Source organism: Taudactylus pleione, unplaced genomic scaffold (genome assembly GCF_031769625.1).
Source record: "Taudactylus pleione unplaced genomic scaffold, aTauple2 ptg000178l, whole genome shotgun sequence".
NCBI classification, from domain to species: Eukaryota; Metazoa; Chordata; class Amphibia; order Anura; family Myobatrachidae; genus Taudactylus; species Taudactylus pleione.
This window is the reverse complement of record NW_028284580.1, coordinates 1,420,088-1,435,907: the sequence shown is the minus strand read 5'-3', so window position 1 is coordinate 1,435,907 and position 15,820 is coordinate 1,420,088. Positions and strand designations below refer to the sequence as shown.

Genomic DNA, 15,820 nt, shown 5'->3' with positions numbered 1-15,820 from the left:
AATGTGCACTATGGGAGGACGTCATGACGTCTTTCCCATAGTGCAGAGAGAGGAGCAGCCGAGCGGAGCGGACGCCAGAGCTGGGGCCAGAGCGGGGCTGAAGGTAAGTGTTACTGTTTTTTTTTTTTTTTGTGTGTGTGTGTGTGTGCAGGCAGCCTGGACAATACTTGGGGGGAGGCACTACCACTGGGGGCACTTCTGCTGGGGGAGCCACCACTACTGGGGGCACCTGGGCACAGCTACTAGGGACATTACTCTGGGGGCACTTCTACTGGGGGAGACACCACTACTGGGGGCACCCGGGCACTACTACTGGGGACATTACTCGGGGGGCACTTCTACTGGGGTTATTGCTTAGGAGGCATTACTCAGGGGCCAGGGGCACTTCTACTGGGGGCACTACTACTTGGGGCTTTTCTACTTGGGGCACTACTACAAAGGGAGCATTACTATTGGGGGCACTAATACAGGGGCATTAATACTGGGGAATTTATAAAGGGGACACTACTACAGGGGGCATTACTATTGGGGGCAATACAACTGGGGACACTACTACTGGGGCACTACAACAGGAACCATTACTATTGGGGGCATTACTGATGGGGGCATGACTACAGGGGACATAACTACAGGGGGCACTACTAATGGGGGCTCTGCATAAGTTACACTACCACTGTGGGCACTGCATAAGGGGCATAAATACAGGGGACACTGCATATGGGGCCAACTACAGGGGGCACTGCATAATGGGCACTTTTGCCTGAGAGCCAGTGGGGGGGAAGCCTAAGACCTGTCGGGATGGAATGGCAAGGGAGGGGACTGGAATGGTAAGGGAGGGGGCTGGAATGGTAAGGGAGGGGAGAGAATGGTAAGGGAGGGGAGAGAATGGTAAGGGAGGGGGCTGGAATGAAGTGTGTATTATGTGAATCATGTTTTTTCAATGTGTTTTATGTGGTTCTGGATTTAATAATGTATTTGAGGTGGATGTGGTTTTAAAACGTAGTTTATGTGCCTCTGGCTTTTCCAATATATTTTATGTGGAAGTGGTTTGTTGCAGTGTATTTTATGTGGATCTGGCTGGGCTCGCTCCCAACGCGACTAAAACCGGGTGTGATGCAAGGTCATACTTCTGCAAATGTCACACCACAGGCATGCACACAGAAATGCGGCGTGGGCTTGTGACAGCTAGGCCACACCCCATTTTTTGAGCGCGCGCCTCTGGCGCGCGCATGCTGTCTATCTTTTATTTGGCAACATATATTTTTCAGCACTTTGCCTCTGACAGGTTAGACACCCTTGTACTCAGTAATCACGGTGGCTTTCATTCTGTGGTCTTTCTAGATCACGCTCCCTTACTGTGATACCACACCCCCTCATGATGACGCCACGCCCACTCCACAATATTACTGCTTCGAGGGGGGGGGGGCGCATTTTGACTGCTCGCACTGGGAGCCTCAGACCCTAGAAACTGCCCTGGCTATTACATACGGCCACTTTCACTTTCTCTTCCCTTTTCTATATGTTTTTTTGCTCCCTCTAAAAATCTCCTGCTTCCCACATCAGGAGTAAGTATGACTAAGCATTTTACACTATACTTTGCATTTCACTTTTTGCTGAGCAGAAGATGGTACGTCATGATGGACAAAACAGGTAAAAGAGATGTTATGGAGGTGATAACACAGGAATATGTGGTCGTACAAGTTCCTCAGCAATTCACGAATATATGCATGCTTATGTTCCTTTATTTTCCCTTATATTGCAATGAAAAGTATATAAAAATGTTTAAGATGATATTCAGTATTGTGAGGTGCAGCTGGGTCACATTTGTTGAATGGTTCCAGCCCTGGAGAGGATTGAGGCCTACCCTCCCCCCTTCAAAGTAGATAAATGGGTCCCTGTTACACCAGTTATTTTGTTTAATATTGTATCCAAACATATCTTAACTGATGTATTAATAAGTATATAGAGATTAGTGTTTATTTCTATGCAGGTATGATTAACTGCAGAGATATGGATAAGTTAGAACTGATGAGGCAGCCATGTTTTTTTATGGCTCAGATAGAAAGGACTTGGAAGTTTAAAATCATGTTTAATATGAGCAGAAATGAGCAGATAGTCAGTCTCAGATTTTATAAACAAAGAGAGCTAATCGAGATGGCCTTGGGCCACATGAAGCAAGAATTAGTAGCTACGGGGGAACAGAACAAGAAGATGACATATTATATTTTGGTTAAGACATATAACCAATTAGTGTCTAGCATGTACGAATATTAAATACGAATATTAAATAAATTAATATTCCCCTTTTGGGTTAACTGGAAGTATAGTATAAAACTTATGAGAGAAAGAGGGAGGGGGGCAGTTGGAGGAGAGAGGGAGCGCATCGAGGGTCTGGTGGTGCTGGGCGCGGTAGCCGTGCAGTATGTATGAAATTGGCTGACTGGTATGACTGGCACTGGGTGTCGCAAATTTATTTACAAATATTCCTACCGCTGCTAATATAATCTTTGTTTTTTGTTGTAACTGCACTGGCAAAATACATGTATGAGACTGCTGTCTAAAAGTAAAAACATTGTCATTTATTTTAGAATCTGTATTTGTGTGAATTATTTCATTATCCTTTATAGCAAGTAAGGTTTGATAGGTAAATCTAGAACACTCACCGCATTATCAGAGGAACACAAATAAAAGGGAAAATTCACTGCAGAACATTAAAGGGTAAATTACAAAAGAAAAACATACAAAAATCCCACACCAAAATGGCCAATGCGGAGACTATTTAGTGAAACAGCTTTGAAAATGTTGCCCATCCCTAGACTAATGTGTATGTACTGTTTGAACAAACTGTAAATCTGTACACATGAAAATCACAGGGGCATCTGCTCTTTGTTTCCCATCTTATATTATATTGATTCAGTTTGAATTATATTGGCCGCCCCCCACCCCGTTCCGCACTCTGTAATTTTGGCAAGTATTATTCTCAGTATATATTTCAGTATTAATTGTCTTCCCCATACTTGCCTTGCCTCCTCCCTGACACAATCCCGAAGCTTCTCATTCTCTCTCTGGCTTTGTTGTCGGTTTTGAACTCTTGAAAGTACCTGTCTGAAAAATAAAATACTTAGAAGTTTAATCTTTAGGAATCAAACCTCGTGGGTCTTAAAGAGGTCTCAGAAAGGTTAGAGCCAAGGATTTTCCTTATCTCTACTCAATCCTTCAGTAGTCTTGCCCTAGAGAATAGATAGCGGAGTGTCAATCTCAGAAATTTGCATAAATTCCCCATAGATCCTTAGGGTTAAGGGCAAGGAAGTCAAATCATGCGCAGGAGCTGTAACAGACGTGTTGTTTTAAGTGACATTGAGAATAACAGATAAAATGCATCTTCTTAAGCAAGTTACAATTTATACTATATCTATTTAAAGACAGCTGCACAATATGACTGAGACATGTTCCATAAAGTTAAAATAGCATAAATTAAGTGGACTATTCAAATCCTCAGTTACATGTGTAACACAAGCTTCACTCATGAAAACAGGCTGATTTCCTCATTTTTTCCACTGTCACGAAAACAAAACCTATTAGCCCTATTTCACCCAAATAGCTTGCCCTAGGAATTTCTCCCTTGGGCAGGCTTTTTAGATAGAATATTCCTAATTAATAATAACTTTTATTTATACAGCGCTGCTATATTATGCTGAGCTGTACATCCAAGGAATCACAAGAAAAACAAATGACATAGATTAGCATTAAACAGAAGGAAAAGATGGCACTGCCCAAATGAGTTTACAATCTAATGCTGGGTACACTCAATACAATGTTTACCCGGATGATATGGCAGTCAGGGCTGCCATCAGGCATTACAGTAGGTGGCATATTGCATAACGGGCATTACAGTGTTTGGCATATTGCGTAATGGGCAATAGGGTATGTGGCATAATGTGTAATGGGCATTACGGTGTGTGGAATAATGTGTAATGGGCATTATGGTGTGTGGTATAATGTGTAATGGGTATTACGGTGGGTGGCATACTACGTAATGGGCATTACGGTGTGTGGCATAATGTATAAGGGTATTACTACTGGAGGAAAGATTATAAATAATGTAAATTGTCTATGGGGCGGTGAGGGTGTATTTTTAACTCTTTGCACTGGGAGCAAAATTGCTTAGAAACCCTGTAGTAGTTTTACCAAAATGCCATGGGGGGGGTGCGCCATAAACTTTTTTAGCAGGGGTTGGGTAAAATTTATAGTTACACCACTGGTCATTACATCATGCGCACTGCAGCACTGACAGAGTGTCACAAACTGTGCTAGAGACCTCCGTCAGAGGCCCCTTAATCTTCCCATTAGCTTGTGTCATCGCGGCTTGCTGAGTCGCCAGCCACTGCTTTCAAGGGAATCCAGAGTGGGGCCTATGCCAGAAGGTGGCTCCTTGCATCCCCGCTGTTGCCTAGCTGTTCCTGCTGCCTCTCCATGCACTTCCTGTGCTTCTGCATGCCAGACATCCGGATCATGGGCGCGGCCATCTTGGATCAGGTCAGGTGATCCAACCCCATCCAGTCAGCAGCGCTCTCCAGTGACTCCAGCCAATCACCATCCGGCCAGGGGTATAAAAGCCCTTTCCTGACTCTGTCTCATTGCCAGTACAATAGTGCTCTTGCTCTAGCCAAACCTATGCTTCTGAGCTCTGCTGTTTCCAGTTCCAGTTCACCTGTGACTCTGTTCCTGTGTACTCCAGCCAGGAGTACTCCTACCCAATCCAGTACACTCCATCCCAGCGTTCTATTCCAAGTGCTCACCCAATCCAGCACACTCCATCCCGGAGTTCTATTCAAAGTGCTTCCCCAATCCTGCATACTCCATCCAGGAGATATATTCTACTCTGCTACAGTATTCAACTCATCTACAAGTTCTACAGTATTTAACCCTGCAATTCTCCTCCATAGTACCCCCTGAACCTCAGAGACTTTTGTATTTGTTTTAAGTATCTGCAGTTGTGCATCTCTGCACCAAGGACTTTATTTACCATCACTCAGTTAGTCCTCTTTCATCTGTATGTTAAAGAATTACATTAAACCATCTAAATTCAAATTCCCTTCTGGTCCAGGTTTCCTCTATCACTCAACCCAGCTCTGGTCCACCCCTTCCAATTTCCCAGCTCGTGACACAGAGGATCCAGCCACAGTGCGAAGAGGAGCAGCCAGAAGACACAGGAGAAGGTAAATGTCTGTAGGAGGCAGACTGGCTAGACAGAGAGGTTCTGGCTGGGGAGACAGAAGGAGTGTTGGCTGGAAATACACTCCGGGACTGCAGTTGCAGAATCATGGGGAGGGGGGCCATGCCTATTTTGTGAGTCCTGGGCCCACAATTTCTAATGGCAGCCCTGATGGCGGCCACCGGGCCTACATATCTTATCTGCGGTACACATCAGAACAATGTAACGATGTGTTCTGTCCTTCATTATCTTACATGGCACTGCATGCAATATCGTCCGGTTGGTCATGCAGCACAGCCGACTAAAAGATTAGCAGTAGCGCACAGATTGGCCATACACACTGATTGATCTGGGCAATATGTTGTTCTCATTTGGCTGGAAACCACATATTGGGCCGATATCGCTCCACTGTGTACCTAGCTTAAGAGTGTGGAAGCATTTTTTGCATAAGGTATATTGTAGCTACCAGTGGGGAAGTGTGGATGGATATAGTAATTAAGGCAGTAGCATTATCTGCTGACAATGATTAAGCAGTCATTGGTAACTGGCAATACCTACTGATGGTGTGGCATCATTGGAGCAAAGAGAGACAATGGAAGGTGGAGACATAAAAGATGAACTAGTCACCATAGCAATATTTAAAAAGTAATCTGTTGTTAACCATAACCTTCCTTCATTATTTATTTTAACTGAATGTCTTTCGATTCCAAAAGGTCTTTGGCTGTTTTTCACTAATACAGTTTAACCCAATTATACTGAAAACCAAGCCGAGGCTACAAATTCTGACTCGGCTTCCAACGTAGCGGGGATACCCACAAACATGGTGTCCCTTTTTCTAGTGAAAGTTACACAGTCACCCACTCTCCCAAAGCCGCAGCACTTAGGGCTCTATTTACTACAATCTGCATTTAAGATGCGGTTGTAGTGTGATATTTCTGACTAAATTCACATGGCGAATTTAGGAAATATCACAGGGATTTATCAAAAATCCCTTGTAGGGACAGAACTTGTGATAAAGCTCTGTCCCTGTGAATCCCCTTTGCACACTTCTCCCTGTATTTTTTCCAAATACTGTGTCTGTGCATGCACCTGTCGCCGGCTACTGCAACCCCCCCTTGCTATCTTTTTTCCCCCTGCGACCCACTGCAAACCCATCCCCCCGCTCAGATTACACTTACCTCTGATGATTGGTGCTCCGGTGATGTCCTCTGGGGCTCCAGTAGGCTGGTCTCCCATTCTGCACTGTGGCCCCGGTCACAGTGCAGGGGCTGGGAGGCCAGCTAACTGGAGCCCCAGAGGACATCGATGGAGCACCGATAACCTTGGATGCAGGTAAGGTTTTGGTTTTTTTACTATTTTTTTTTTCTTTTGCAGTCAGTTTTGACCACACAGCTTATCACTGGGGCCCGGCTCCTGGCTCTGCTCTGCCTGTTAGAGCAGAGCAAGAGTCAGGGAACTGGGAGAAACCCTGGATAGCGCCATCTCCAGGTGGTGTTATTATCACAGGCCTTCTCCCGGTATTTATTCACATTTTATTTTTAGTAACTCTGGCCAGATCACATTTCCCATTACAATTATGGGAAATGTGATCTGCTTATATGTGATAATTAGGGTTTGGAGTAGAATATCATGAATTCTACTCTAATTGCCCTTTAGTAAATTTATGTGAAACTAAAATAATGTGAAGAGTGTAAAAATAATGTTAATAAATAGAGCCCTTAATGTTTTTGCCCTCCATTAATAGAAAGTGTAATTAGCCACTCAGCCAATAAGAAGTGTTTTATCATGTGTTAGTCAATTACATAGCAGCTGTCAGGTATGCCAGAAATATATCATGAAGGGAGTCAGATATCTTGTTAAAATGCATAAATCTTTATAATAATTTAAATGAGATAAACATTGCCAATGGTTTGGGAGTCATTTAGGCTTATAATATATATCACGACTCGACATTGGTAATATGGTGTCAGAATATTAGGATAGCACATGCACACATTTGCCAAGACCTCATGATTTCATACAGATGTTGAAGCAAAGTATAATTAACTCAGGATTGCATATGAGTAGCAGACTGTCAAGAATTCTCAATTGGACATAGTTATAGGAACTAATGATTGCACAATAGTCAAATAATGCCAGGAAATCAGTATTAAACATTAGTAGCAGAGTGTCAGTGACTCAGGGTTGCAATCTAGTACCGGAATGTCAGGAACTCAAAATTGCACTCAAGTAGGAGAATGTTAAAAACACAGTTAGCAGAGTTACAAAAATATCTGCAATAGATAGCTAGAATTTAGCATTGCAAGAGTTGCAGATTGTTAGGGACTCAGTGTTTCACATGGTTATCACAGTGTAAGGAACTGAGGATTCCGCTTGGGTACAGTAGCAGAGTGTCAGTAGCTCATAATTGCACATGATTTGCAGACTATCAGGAAATAAGGATTGCACACTGGTAACAGGATGCCTGGAACTCAGGATACTCTAGCACACTTTGTAGCAAGGTGGCAGGAACAGGAAGAAATAACCAGAACTCCAACCATGAAACAGCATAAAGCCCAGACAACAGGTGCAGTTTATTAACTGTTAGGGAATGCAGCAGAATTGGTTAGAATGTTGGTACAACAGAAATCCAAGATATAGCAGCACTTCTGTTTTATATATTCATACATTCTGGGGGGCAACTGGAAAGCACAGTGGGGGCATGGTGGGGCATAAGGGGGGCATGGCAGGGACATCTGAAGGCAATGGAGGCAGAGGGTGCGCATGACATTGCGATTACATCATCAGGGCCCTGCCCCCGCTACACAATGCCAAGATTATCAGCATTGTGAAGCAGGGGGTGTCAAGAACTAAGAAGTCCACAGTCATCAGAGAGCAGAGCCTCAACTTTTGACAGTGGCAAGCACAGGAAAATTATTGGTATTGACTGAGTAGCTAATGGCACTTTTGATGAATTTAGTAGACACATATTCAGCACTTGGGCTCATAGAAGAAAGGCTAATATTGCCTGTTATATTTATTTTATATTAAAGAAGCATCCAAAGGTTATTTGTGCTTTTTTATATCAATTACACTTTATTTTCAAATGTGTTTGTAATTTGTATAATAGGCACCCAGTTGATAATGCTACCAGCTCTAGGTCTATAGTTAGTTATAGTTATAGTTATAATAAAGGGTCTATAGTCACTGATTACCTTGGAGAAATGTTTCAGTCTCTGAGCTATAGATTTGCAGATACAGTTTTGATTCCAAAGTGTTTAAAGACACAAAATACAAATATATTTATATCTCCAAAAGCAGGCAGACTAAGGAATAGTAATAATATATTATTACTATCATTATTATTAATAATAATAATAATAATAATAATATTATAATTTGAAAGGCACACAAGCATTGTGTTGTGCCATACAGGGTATAGGAACAAGGGAACAACTGCCAGCAAAATGCATGCATACAAGGTCAGACTAATAAAATATATAGATAAATAATTACAGTGTGCATGTAGCATAATTATGTAAGGAAGGCAAAAAGTAGAGGGCCCTGCTCATATGAGCTTACAATCTATAGAAGATAGGTGGACACAGTGGGCCTGATTTTAGGTTGAATGCATCTGCTGCAAATTTTCCATACGGTCGACCCTTCATCTATGCTGAATACCGGTCCATCTTCATGCAGAAGGCAGAGCCGCCCACTGTTTACAGCAGCAACCATCACCATTAGTATCGGGGCTTACACTTACCCCATTCTGGGTGCAAAAGGTCCATCTGAAGCAGGTGTCCTACCCTCTGTCCGCATGCCACAAATGACCACAAAAGTCTGCCCACATATGTGTCCTATCCTATTTGTACCACACCTGGCATGATTTAGGTGATTTAGAAGCTCTACCATAGGTAGCAATTCCTGTGCCTGAGTACTTTTTCCCAACTTATGCATCTTAGGCCCTGATTCAGAGCCGGACGCTCTGACCAGAGCGCTCGCTCTGAATCAGGGCCCACCTCTATAAATATGGAGCGTCCTCCTGGATGCTCGTATAGCTGTGGGTCACCACCCACAGCATATACGAGCGTGCAGGATGATGGTCGCAATGGTCTTGACCATCGCGACCATCGCCACTGCGAGCAGAAGCCTGCGGTTGAGTTTCTCAACCGCAAGGCCAGGAGTGATTTTGGCTCTATCAGAGCCAAAATCACTCCCACTGACATCACTAGTGATGTCAGTGGGGCCGGCTTCTGATGGTAGGCGTTCCCTTGGGAACGCCTCCGTCTGGCAGGCACGCCCCCGGCACGCCTACCAAAGGGGGCGTGCTATCAATCAACATCGACAGCACGCCCCCTTTGATCAGACACTACGAGCGAAGGAAAGTCCTTCGCTCGTCGCGTCTCGCGCATGCGCACGACGGAGCTCCCTCCGTCGTGCGCATGCGCAGTGCAGACCATCGACCCACTTGCGAGCGGACAGCCGCTCGCGAGTGGGTCTGAATCAGGGCCTTAATTCACTAATAGTGCTCTATTTACTACAATCCGCATTGGTAATGCAGATTGTAGTGTGATATTACCTAGGGAATTCGCATTGCAAATTCAGGCAATATCACAGGGATTTACTACAAATCCCTTGCAGGGACGGAGCTTGCGAGAAAGCTCTGGGGGCCATTCAGACCCGCTCGCGAGCGCAGGACGCTCGCAAGCGGGTCGATGTTGCCCCACTGCGCATCCGTCGTGCGCATGCGCGAGACCCGGTTAGCGACGGGCTCTCCATCGGTCCGGGTCTCGCACCAAAGGGGGCGTGCTGTCGATGTTGATTGACAGCACGCCACCTTTGGTGGGCGTGCCAGAGGCGTGGCTGCCAGACGGAGGCGTTCCCATGGGAACGCCTACCGTCTGAAGCCGGTCCCACTGACATCACTAGATAGAGCCAAAATCACTCCAGGGCTTGCGGCAGCGAGACCCTACCGCAGGGTCTCCGTCGCAAGCCCGATGGTCGCGATGGTCTTGACTATCGCGACCATCATCATGGATGCTCGCTATAGCTGTGGGTGGTAACCCACAGCTATGCAAGCATCCATAAGGCCGCTCCATTTTCATGTAGGAGGGCCCTGATTCAGAGCGAGCGCTCTGGTCAGAGCGTCCGGCTCTGAATCAGGCCCTCTGTCCCTGCGAATCCCCTCCGCACACTAGTCATGGTATTTTCACCAAAAAATACTTTGACAAGTGCCCCGCGCATGTGCCGACCGGGCGCTGCTGCTACCCCCCTGGCGCTAAGCCCTGCCCCCGTCGCCAAGCCCCGACCCCCACAACCCCCCCTCTCCCTTAATTAGACTTACCTGCATGATCCGGACTCCGGTGATGTCCTCCGTGTCCTCCGGTCAGCTGACATCCAATACTGCACTGGGACCCTGTCAGGTGACGACCGGGCCGCAGTGCAGCATGGGAGACCAGCTGACCGGAGAGAGGACATCACCGGAGCCCCGATCACCGGTCCCCTGAGTCTGGTAAGTTTGGGGGGTTTTTACTTTTTTCTTTTACTTTTTTTTTTACACTGAATCATCGTGTGGTATGTTTAGACCACACAGCTGATCACTGGGGTCAGCTCCGGGCTCTGCTCTCCCCGTCAGAGCGGAGCAGGTGGCGTTATTATCACAGGGCTTTCCCCAGTATTTTTTCACATTTTATTTTTAGTAACTTTGGCCGGATCACATTTCCCATTACAATTATGGGAAATGCGATCTGCTTACTAAAAATAAGTGATACTTAGGGCTTGGAGTAGAATTTTACGAATTCTACTCCAATTGCCCTGTAGTAACTGTAGGTGATACTAAAATAAAGTGAAATTGGTGTGAAACACCCTTTTTCACTTTATTTTAGTAAAAATAATGTTAATAAGTAGAGCCCTAATAGTTTTATAAGTTGTGGATGGTGTACTGTTAGGGCCAAAACTAGGATATCTGTCACCCGGGGCAAGGCAGTAATTTTGTGCCCCCTCCCATCCTGTACCTGGATTTTGTCCTTGCTGCTCCATAAGGCAGTGCATTAGTCAGACGTCCCTGGTATAGTAACTTACATTATTCCACACACCATAATGCCCATTACACATTATGCCACACACTGTAAAGTCCATTACAAAAGTGCTATTTACATATTTGCCTTGACACCATTTTATGCCCCACAGTAGGACTTCTAATTACTATTAACTTACCTGCATATTGTCAGCGGTTTTATGCTCATTACCATGGGTTTCATGCTCATTGCCAGGGGTTTCATGCTAGTTGCCAGGGGTTTCATGTTCGTTTGCCAGGGGTCTCATGCTTGTTGCCAGGGGTCTCATGCTCATTGGCAGGGGTCTCATGCTCTGGGTTTCATGCTCATTGCCAGTGGTCTCATGCTCATTGCCAGGGGTCTCATGTTCTGGGTTCCATGCTCGTTGCCAGGGGTTTCATACGTGTTGTCAGGTGTTCCATTTAAAATGTAGACGCAGTCAAAATGTTGACATTGAGTGAGTAAATGTCGACAGCCAAAATGTTCACAGTCAAAATGTAGACAGTTAAAATGTTGACAACCAAAATGTAGACACAGAAAATGACAATGGTCATAATGTCGATAGTCATATTAAATTGACACAACTGAACCTGGCGGCCAGCATCTTAGATGCTTCTAAAAGAGACTGCAGTTTCGATGCTTCGGCGTAGGAGCAACTAAATAGTTAAATTTAAGAAAACAAAAGCGTGGGGTCCCCCCCAAGCAATAACCAGTCCTGGACCTCTCCGCCTGGCTTAGTATTGGACAATTTTGGAAAAAAACAGTGTGGGATTCCCTCTATTTCCAATAACCAGCACCGAGCTGAACTAGCCAAGGGGATAATGCTATAGCAGCAAAACACACAGCGTGGGGTTCCCCTGCCATAACATAAACCAGTCCCAAATTGGTCATCCCATTGGGTACGTGGTAATGTTAATCAAATAGTTAATAATATTGTTCTGTACAGGTGGCCTACAAGTCCCAACAAGCCTGCCCCAGCATGATGGCACTTAAAAGCCTGCTGGTGCTTGTAGTCCTCCTGTAAAAAATATGAAAATAAAGACAAGAGATGCCATTTTATCCCCTTATTTTCTAATACCAACCCAGGCTCAGAGGTCAGGGGCTGGTTACTGATTTGGTAAGGGACCCTACACATGTTACTTTCTTAAATTCAAGTATTTCTCCAGACAGAAGGACCTACCTTGACGGCATGGAGCTGATTAACCTGTTCCCAAGTAACAGAGTGAAATTAAATTCAGAAAATAAAGCATTCCATCGATGAAGGTTGTGAAAGGGCACATAAACCTCAAGACCCCTTGACCCCATGTCCTAATCTATTACTTGTGAGAATCTGCTCAAATATATTGGATATATAATTTGTTCAGTTTTCAATTCATTCCAACTCATTGAATGTCATTTCATATGCTTGTGTAGTTATATATCATTTTAATACACTATTATTTGTTAAAATGCCTGGTATTGCACAACAAATATTGTTTAGAATAATATCTATGGAAGTAGACATAACATTAAATTGTGTTCTTTCAGTTTCGCCCTAATTACATTGTAGCTACCAAGCCAAAGCAGATCAATCATTGCAGTCTACAGTGCTCTACATCCACACCAACTCATTCATCATGAGCACAGCTCCATATTACTCATTAAACAAAAATAAAATACAAAATAAACCCGATACCAAGCAGCAGAAAACAAATGTTAATTAGACCATAAAGCATGGCTACATAGGACCTATAACCATTACTTGTATTTACACTATTTACAGAAAGCTGTTGGAAATATAAATTAGATCTATATTGTTTATAGAAAAAATTTATCTATTTGCAGTTACAGTATCTTTACAGATAGCCTTAAACTGGGCATACATTAAGCAATTATCAGCCTGATCCGCAGATTATCCGCAGATTGGGCTGATAATTGCATTGTGTATGACCGCAATCGATCAGCGATGAACGGACAGTCAGCGTGAAAAGTCTTCCATGTCAGACTGATCCGATCCGCTGCTTCGGTTGACCATCCAACATTTTGCCTGTTCCTATATAGGGGAGGAACAGGATAAGCGGATATCATGGCCGTATACACTATGATTTATCCATGCCTGCCAAGAGCTGGCACGGGCCCCGGTACTGATGGTGGCGTAGCCTAATTGTGGGAGGTGTGGCCACATACACTGTGATTTATCCATGCCTGCCAAGAGCTGGTACGGACGCCGGTACTGATGGGGGCGTAGCCTAATTGTGGGAGGTGTGGCCAGGAAAATTTTTTAAATAATATATGCAGCGGTGCTGCGCGCAGTGGAGGGGGGCGCTGTGAGCCCCTCAGCCCGGCACAATCCAGGGGTGGCATGATCAGTGTGAACGCTCCCCCCCACAGGCAGAGAGGAGACTGCTGCTGCTGCTGCTCAGCAGCAGCAAGCAATCTCTCTGCAGCCCAGCACACAGCAGTGTGTGCTGGGTTGTTAACAGAAAAGAGCGAGGGGGGGCGGCTGCAAACCCAGGGCCCCGCCAGGCCCTTCCAACAAGCCCGGGCCCAGGTACTTAGTACCCTCCTCTCTCAGCGCCCCTTCATATATCTCACAGTGTATGACCAAGATATCTAACAGGTTTCAGCTTGTCAGATAAAATGTCTGTCGGACTGGTTGTGGGTTATTAATGTACAATTGGGTTCACCCTTGGTGTATAGTAATGTTATGTAGTGACTCTAATGTGAGACTATTAATCGAATGTAAGGTTAGTGGGGCTATTAATATATTGTAGGGTCTGTTAATGCAATATGAGATCTCTATTAAATGTGGGGCCGCTAAATTACTGTCAGGGCTTCTTGTGGGAAATACACCTAATTAATATATGCAAATTAAATTAATTTGATATTGGGCCTGGATGAAAGTAAGGAGGAATGTTTAGTAAATGTGGATGCTTTCCACTGACTTTTAGAGTTAACTTGTTTTTCAACTGTTTAGAAAGTTTATAGTAACTATCACTTTTCCATAAGGTCCAATGCATTTCAGACAGGGCCTCTATTCGGGTGGGACTGCCGGGACTGGAGTCCCGGGCCCGACCCCTGGCTGAAGGTGGGGGCCACCGGGGCCTGCACGCTCCTACTGCCACTGCACAGCCTGAACTAACCCCTTGAACAGAAGACGCGCGTTTCGCTGGTATGCTTAATCATAGGAAACAACCTATGATTAAGCATACCAGCGAAACGCGGTGAACGCTGTTTAATGTGCACTATGTGTTGTTTGTTTTTATGTATGTCACACTAAAAGACAAATTGATATGTCTATGAAGGGTGTCTGTTAGACGTTGGGACGTAAAGAGCAGGCGCTTGGGCTCCAGCACATGCTGTACATACTAATGTGGACAAATGGTTACAGTGTGTTCAATACACTTAGTAACTTAATTCATTTTATGATTAGCGCAGCAGCTATACCTGCACCACTATCAAGGGAAAGTACCAACGCTGACACTGATGTTAATTATCCCCGGTCTCTGACAGTTGATTTATGAATTATAGAATGAGAAAATTATCTGGTATATGTACATTAAGCCACAAAATAAATATAAAAGACATATAATGTCAGTTCATTGTTGGGAATGTACAAGATGAAGGATATGACTAGTATTCATTGAATTAATAGTAGTGCCCTTTTATATTGAATTTAACCCCTTAATTTGTATCTAATTTTTGTGACAAACTACCAATAATCGGTGATTTGTGAACCCAGTTTATCGATAGCGGATTTCTGTACCCAGTTAGCGCTATATTAATTGAGGGGTTTATTATATATAATCCATTAACGTTTGATATATAACTGTCTATTTATGATTTTCTGCACACCTGCTATATGTCAACGGTCTATTTGATATAGATCATAGTATATAGTACGCCATTAATATGGTTTTACTATTTGATCAATACAATAGTAAACATATTGGGTAACATCAGTAATTTGTTGTGAATTGATATTAATATATACATAACCCATTGGCAGATGTGCATGAACAAATACTAGTTGTATTACAGTTGATGGATTAATAATACCTGCACAAAGACTATTAGGATTAAATATAAGTAGTAAAGATCAACAGCGTGTGTGAAACTATTTATAATACTCTTGATATATTTATCACTTGCATATTGTGCATGCAACAAATTATAAAACATATGTCCCTAGTATACAGATACCCGAGAGTTATGTATAACATGACGATGTTATGAACTAACGAAAGAAATTACATCTGAACAGTGTGATAATAATTTTAATAGTATGTTTACTAAATATTTAAATAAAAATAAAAATATTTTGCTCATTTATTTTAAGGATACATTTAAGGTTATATTTTAGAATTATCAGTGCTAATGAATTGTTGTTAGTATTTGTAGGGATATTACAAAATTCAATTTGTTCTGTGAGTGCCCCGAATACTTTCTTTCTCTTTTTTTGCATAGGGAATATAGACTGTAAGCTCCACTGGGGCAGGGACTGATTTGAATGGCCAAGTAAAAGCACTGCATAATATGTGTATGCTATATAAATACTGTAACTGGTAATGACTAAATAATAAACATGTAT

General features: G+C 43.6%; 1 long non-coding RNA gene across 1 annotated transcript in view; it reads right to left on the bottom strand.

The window, feature by feature from the left end:
* The window catches only part of LOC148520021 (uncharacterized), a 169,659-nt gene that overhangs the window by 6,700 nt on the left and 147,139 nt on the right, over window positions 1-15,820 (bottom strand). Inside the window, exon 3 of the long non-coding RNA XR_015878878.1 lies at window positions 3,022-3,105. This is a non-coding gene — a long non-coding RNA (uncharacterized LOC148520021). The remainder of the gene's footprint in view (window positions 1-3,021; window positions 3,106-15,820) is intronic.